The sequence below is a fragment of the Hippocampus comes genome, unplaced genomic scaffold, assembly GCF_001891065.2.
Source record: "Hippocampus comes isolate QL1 unplaced genomic scaffold, H_comes_QL1_v1.1 scaffold34, whole genome shotgun sequence".
Taxonomy (NCBI): domain Eukaryota; kingdom Metazoa; phylum Chordata; class Actinopteri; order Syngnathiformes; family Syngnathidae; genus Hippocampus; species Hippocampus comes.
This window is the reverse complement of record NW_017805008.1, coordinates 103,773-110,549: the sequence shown is the minus strand read 5'-3', so window position 1 is coordinate 110,549 and position 6,777 is coordinate 103,773. Positions and strand designations below refer to the sequence as shown.

Sequence of the window (6,777 nt, the reverse complement as noted above, 5' to 3'; positions counted from 1 at the left end):
AGTGAGGGGGTTGGTTTTTGGGAAAAAAAAAAAAAAAAAAAAAACCAAACAAAAAAACAGCTGCCTTTCATGTACAACTCACCGAGGGTACTTGCTAAGAATGGGAATCTGGGCGGCCAAGAAAAGCATTTTTAAACAGTACACGTGAGCTACGATAGCACGCTGAGAAAGTGCGTCCCGTGTCTCGTTCATCTCAGCGGCCGTTATGGCTGTCGCTCATTACGGCATGCATGTGTAAGTGTGTGCGTATGCACGTGTGTGCGGTAACGGGTTGATCGCGGGAGGTTGGTTGTTCGAAAAGTAGATCTTCCGTCAAAAAAGTTTGGGCACCCCTCCTCTACAGTATGAACTGCAGGGGAAAAAAAACCTTGTAATCATTTATGCTTGTTGTGTGTTTGTAGCCAACTTAGTCATATTGATAGTAGGCTAATATAGCTCATATAGATACATACAGCATGTGTTGCCTTCATTATAAAGCTTTTTATTTTTTGCGGCTCCAGACATATTTATTTTTTGTTTATTTTGGTCCAATATGGCTCTTTCAACATTTTGGGTTCCCGACCCCAAGGTTAGATCACAATGCACTGCGAGCATTAACATGGCACAAGTGAGCGGCAGCGCAAGTGACCAGCAAGAGATTTTATTTATTTATTTATTTTTACTGAAAATATATACAACAAAACAAATAAAATACATCTATCTATCCATTTTCTGATCCGCTTATCCTCACAAGGGTCGGACAGCGTGCTGGAGTCTATCCCAGCTGTCTTCAGGCAGTAGGTGGGGGACACCCTGAACTGTCTGTCCTCACACTCACACATAGGGAGTTGGAATCGAACCCTGCACTTCTGCACTGTGAGGCCGATGCGACGCGCGAATCAGACGATCACCGGGCCGCTCCAAATCAAATACAGTTTAAGATAAACATTTTTTCAAACACAAATAGATCCTAATGCACTGGTGTGTCATGTTAGGTATAGTGGTCACGACAAGGAGCAAATGAATAGTTGGCTTTCAGAATTGCCAAACAGAATGAGGGCACCATTGTATCGGCTGCAATATAATGTGACAACATATAGCGAATAGTTAAAATCAAATTACAAACTTTATGATGAAGAAAAGTAATGACACATCAACATTAAAAAAAAGACTGAAGAGAAAATGTTGAAGAGCTTTTACATACTGATGTATTAACGATTAGAAAAATATGATAACATGATTTTGGGAATCCCCAATTAAGAGCAACTGTGGCATAAACCTTACATTGGGCGTTGGTGTAATACATTTGTCAACAACCTTACATACATGCAGAAAATCCTACTTCATTTTATGGGCCAAATAAAGAAGCACTTACTGCTATGTGAATTGACTACTTGGGTATGATTATAACATTCACTTTCCCTGATAAAAACCTTTTGATTTGGGCACAAGTGGTGAATGAAACAATCCAACCTCGAGACGTGATTATCATTGCAATCACAATTATAACAAAGAAGTCGCTCATCAAAGCTGAACCCCGCCCGCCCGCCCTCACACACACATCAATTCACGATGTGTCTGATGACACAAATGTGTTAAAGGCTATACTTTGCCACAGAATGATACATTGTATTCAAAGAAAAAAAAAAGAACATTTGGCCCCAGGAAACTTGATTTTGCCAAAATAATATTTGTGGTCAGCACAATATTTGTTGTAAAATAAGATTACCACAGCATTAGACAACAAATGCATGAAATGATATTTCGTCACACCATTGCCATTGCACCCCCCCACCCCAAAATGGAAACTGCAATCCATTGCAACAGGTTATATTTTGCAACAAAAATGCTATAATCTAAATTTACGATTAAGAATCTATTTGATTGCAAAAAGGAAAACGCATGATGAGTCATTAAAATGTTTTACATTGGACCAGCACATATTTTCTATTTGGCAACGTGACTTCAATTGATACAACAAACGGCTACCATCGGCTGTATGCATCCCCCAAAAATAAAACATCCCATCAAACTAACTGCCTGAAGTGGTGAAAGGCAGGTGCTTGCGTGACTGACATGGCAAAAGAAAAAAAAAAAGGTTTTATTTTCGTGGCAAAATACATTGACGTATTACAGATGTGGATGTACTGATTATAGTAGGTCGAACAAGGCAAATGATAGTTTACCACAGAACATGTTAGTTATCTGGTGTCATTTAAACAAAATAAATGTTCACAAAAAGTATTTTGGGCTTGCCAAAGTCATTTTCTCATTTTGCTATTTTAATGCCTATATGTGAAGGCTATGTTGGATCATGCCCATTCCTGTCAGCTTGTGTGCAGCGCATAAAAATTCCAGCTGTATTTACATATTTTCCTCATATCAATAAATTAAATGTTTATTTGGCACATGTGGCACATAGCATGACATAGCAAAGTATGACGACTGTGACGTACAAGTGCGCTGTCTTGATGCGATGGGCGTCGTATCCGATGGTATGGAAGCCTGTTATGTCCCATATTGCTAAAATGATCCCAGAGGATCTTGCCCTTGAATTCAGGTAAAGCAAAAGAGAAAATGTGCTCAAAGCAAAAGATTTGATGGAATTTTTGGAATTAGAAGTCGAAAGTAGAGAGTGAGAGCTTCAAATCTCATTTCAATGAGAAGTCTTTCAGCCTGATGCATGTGATAAAGGAGCATGGCAAAGAGCGCAGAATGAGAAGGTCACACAGTGGACCTACGGAGTCAGCTGCAACATTTTGTATGTGGAGTCTGAATGAAAACACTATTGATTGCTTGTTTTGTGGGATAGCTCATAAATCATCTCAATGCACCGAATTCACTGTTGACATTAGAAGAGACAAACTAAAACGATTTGGCAGATGTTTCATCTGTTTATGCCCCAGACATCCATCCATCCACTTTCTGATCAGCTTATCCTCACAAGGGTTGTGAGGTGTGCTCGGGCCCATCCCAGCTGTCCTCGGGCAGTAGGCGGAGCTAAACCTGAACTGGTTGGCACCCAATCTCAGGGCACACATAGACAAACAACCATTCGCGCTCACACTCAGACCTGGGGACAATTTAGAGTATTCTATTAACCTGCCATGCATGTTTTTGGAATGTGGGAGGAAACCAGAGTACCCGGTGAAAATCAACACAGGCACGGGGAGAACATGTGAACTCCAGACAGGAAAGCCGGAGCCGGAATCAAACCCTGCACCTCTGCACTGTTAGGCCGACGGGCTAACCAGTTGACCACCAGGTCGCCTGCCTGCCTGCCCCAGACATATTGCGCGCAGGGCATTGAACGTGACCAATGCAGCAGATGTCATGACAGAACAGTGTGCATCCAACCGTCAAAGCACGCACAAGAAGAAAAACACAATGACTCATCTCGCTCAGACACAGTGGTGTCAGTTTTTCCCGGTAATTCTAAAGGCAATCCAGTACTGTATTGTTGCAAACAGCTACTGTATGGATATATGCCCCTATAATAGGGGTTGGCAACCCAAAATGTTGAAAGAGCCATATTGGACCAAAAAAGCAAATAACACATATGTCTGGAGCCGTAAAAAATTAATAGCCTTATGTACAATGCAGGCAACACATGCTGTACGTATCTATAAGGCCTACTATCAAAATGTTTAAATAGGCTACAAATACACAATCAGCCTTCATGATTAAATGTTTTTTTTTCCCCTGCAGTGCATCCTGTAGAGCAGGGGTGCCCAACCTTTTTTGACCTAAGATCTACTTTTCGATCAACCAACCTCTGTTAACGCACATGTGCGCATACACATGCACTAACTATCGTAGCTCAGGTGTACCGTTTAAAAACGCTTCTCTCAGCCCTCCACATTCCCATTCTTTGCCAGTACCCTGGGTGAATTGTACATGAAATGCTGTTTGTTTTTTTGTTTTTTTTTTACAACAGCCACCTGCCTGGCATCCCGTCCTGCTAATAAAAACGTGTGTCGCAGGCTATGATGCAAATCCTCGTTGATAGAAATGATGAAATAAATATTTATTCTACACATTTTTCCAGCATTGGAAAACATTAAGAATGTTTGTGTCATGTTTGTCCTCCTACAGAAACCATATTAAAAAAAAGTGTGTGTGTGTGTGTGTGTGTGTATATATATATATATATATATATATATATATATATATATATATATATCCCTACCACATCTTTTTCCATTTTCAAATATTTTTGAAAAAGCTCCAGGAAGCCACTAGGGAGGCGCTAAAAAGCCACATGCGGCTCTGGAGCTGGGGGTTGCGGACCACCGCCCGCGACAAAGCCACCTCACTAAGTGCTTCCTATGTGGGAGGGGGAGGGGGGCTAATGCAGTTTTATCCATTAAGATATTTCTAGAGCCCGAAACCTACCAGTCATAGGAACAGACATAATACAACTGCACACATTTGGCTCTGTGACACACAAAAGAGTAATTGCAAAGAAAGTTAAAGCAACCTTGAGAAATCTGGAAACGAATGAAGCTCTTGAGGTTGAATTACTGTATGCTCATCAAATATGAAAATAGCCAACGAGAAATTAAGGAAGTCTCTTGAGGAAAAAGGGTTACAGATAGCTGATAACGCCAGTGAGAGGTATGGAAACGGAAAGCTTTGGAATGCTGATACGATAGGAGACCATTATTGAAATGTAGTGTCAGGGTGCATAGAGAGACTGAATGTCTGTGTGTGCTGTGGGGAGTACATTTGCATGGCTCATTCAGGGAGTTGTGTCCATTCCCATCATGAATGTAACTATGGAAGCTGTGGAAGTGGATGTCTGTAACCTGACAGTTGGAGAAGAACAAATCCTGACCGGTCAGTTGCGCTATTTCTTGGAGACAGAGTCACTGGGGATTCATATGGAGAGCCCCACCCCAGTGCCAGAAGCAATGCAGAAGTTTTAAAAGTCAGTGAACTATCAACAAGGTAGATATGAAGAAAGTCTGCCTTGTGAGGAAGGTGTCTGTCATTTGTCTAATAATTACTGTACAGCACAGAATCGATTGACTAACCTATCCAGATGATTTCTGAAGAATGATAAACTGTATGATCAGTATGACCAAGTGATTAATTTTGAGACAGAAAACCCAGTTTATTATTTGCCATGTCATCCAGTGATTAGAGAGAGTGGAACTGCCACCAAGCTATGTGTTTTAGATTAACGTCTACTAACTGGGCCACATCTGACTCCTGACCTACTTAGCATTTTGATCAAATTCCAACAGCACCGAGTTGCCATGATGGCTGACATAACAAAAGCGTTTTGGCAGATTAGCCTAAATAAGCGAGAGAGTAATGTTTTGGGATTTTTTTATGGCAACAAGAGAACCCTGTTCCCCTTGAAAAGTTAAAGACTGCGATTTTTAGAATGACTCGTGTGCCATTTGGTGCATCTGTCAGTCCCTTTTTATGAGCGGCAATGATGAGACATCACCTCAAAAGCTATGAACACTTATATCCAGAAGAAGTCAAAATCTTAAGCCCCGTTCACACGGCAACGTTTGGTCCGACGCTGCGCCGAAGCAGATCCAGTCGAGCGTTCACACGTGCACATTTTCTCCAACGTAGCTCCACTAAAGAGCTTATACCGGACCAAATTTGATCCACCTCAGGGAGGTGGTTTAAAAATTTGCTCCAGAGCAAATGCTCGTTTGCGATGCTACGCCGGAACAAATGTGCACGTGTGAATGCAGCTGGGTTAAATTTGCTCCAGAGCAAATGCTCGCTTGCGGGGGAGTGGCCTCGCTACGCTCGCTACCAGATGCACGGAATCCGACCCCGGTCGACAGTTACGAGGGGGCCAGCGACACAGACGAAGCCCGGCCGTGCACCCCCTTTCCCGGTAAAAGTGTCGGCGATTTAAGTGGTGAAGACAGCGCTCACGATCAAGAAGAGGATCGAGAAAGCAGTGACGTCAGCCGAGCCCGATTTGCAGGCCCGAGCCCGAAGCAAACCCGACATTTCATATTTTATTTGTGAGTATTTTTGGGAGAAAAAAACACAAGATTTCTTCCGGTTAAAATAATCTACATATTTTTATGAACATGATCAATGCATTTGCACAACGAAATAACGCTGAAATACAGAATAAGAGGCCAGACAAAAGGAAAGCTCGATGCACATTTGCTTAATTACGCAGAGAAATCCTGCGGCTTACTAGGCTTTAAATAGAATAATTCAAATCAAATAAATAGGTAAAGATATCTGAAATTATTTCTATAGGATTGTTTAAACGAAATTAACATACGTGCGCACTGCGTCTGGCCGGCCCCGCTCCTGTTTAGCAGTTAAATAGCAATTAAATTACAGCGCATTCTCTGTTTTATCCAAATTGTTTGTTTTAAAACAAGTATTCCTTAGTTTAGTATCCGCACATCGTTTTAGTATACATTTTTTAAAACATATATAGTGGCAGTCATAAGGAGCACACACGATTGACTGTAAACACGTCTTCCTTCCACGACTGCCGACAAGTGGATCTATTCTGAAGAAGGACAGAATAGTGTCCGCCATAATATTTATTAAAAGAAAAATAAATAAAAGTCCGCGAGAGAGAAGCCCGACCCGAACCTATTTTACTTCCGCATTCCTGTCGTTTTGGTCCGCAGCAGAAACTGCACGTGTGACCGCAAGTGGAGCTGCGCCAAAGCTGCGCTGGTGCTGTCACGCTCAGCGGCTTTGCACGTGTGACCACTCCACAAAATTTGCTCCAGTGTAAAATATATCGCAACAAAATATTTCGGTGCAGCGTCGGACCAAATGTGTGCCGTGTGA

At 41.8% G+C, this 6,777-nt stretch overlaps 1 long non-coding RNA gene across 1 annotated transcript in view; it reads right to left on the bottom strand.

Annotated features, from left to right (window-relative positions):
- Positions 1–4,268, bottom strand: part of LOC109510045 (uncharacterized) — an 8,344-nt gene extending 4,076 nt beyond the window's left edge. Inside the window, exon 1 of the long non-coding RNA XR_002167049.1 lies at positions 4,169–4,268. This is a non-coding gene — a long non-coding RNA (uncharacterized LOC109510045). The remainder of the gene's footprint in view (positions 1–4,168) is intronic.
- Positions 4,269–6,777: the final 2,509 nt, after the last annotated feature.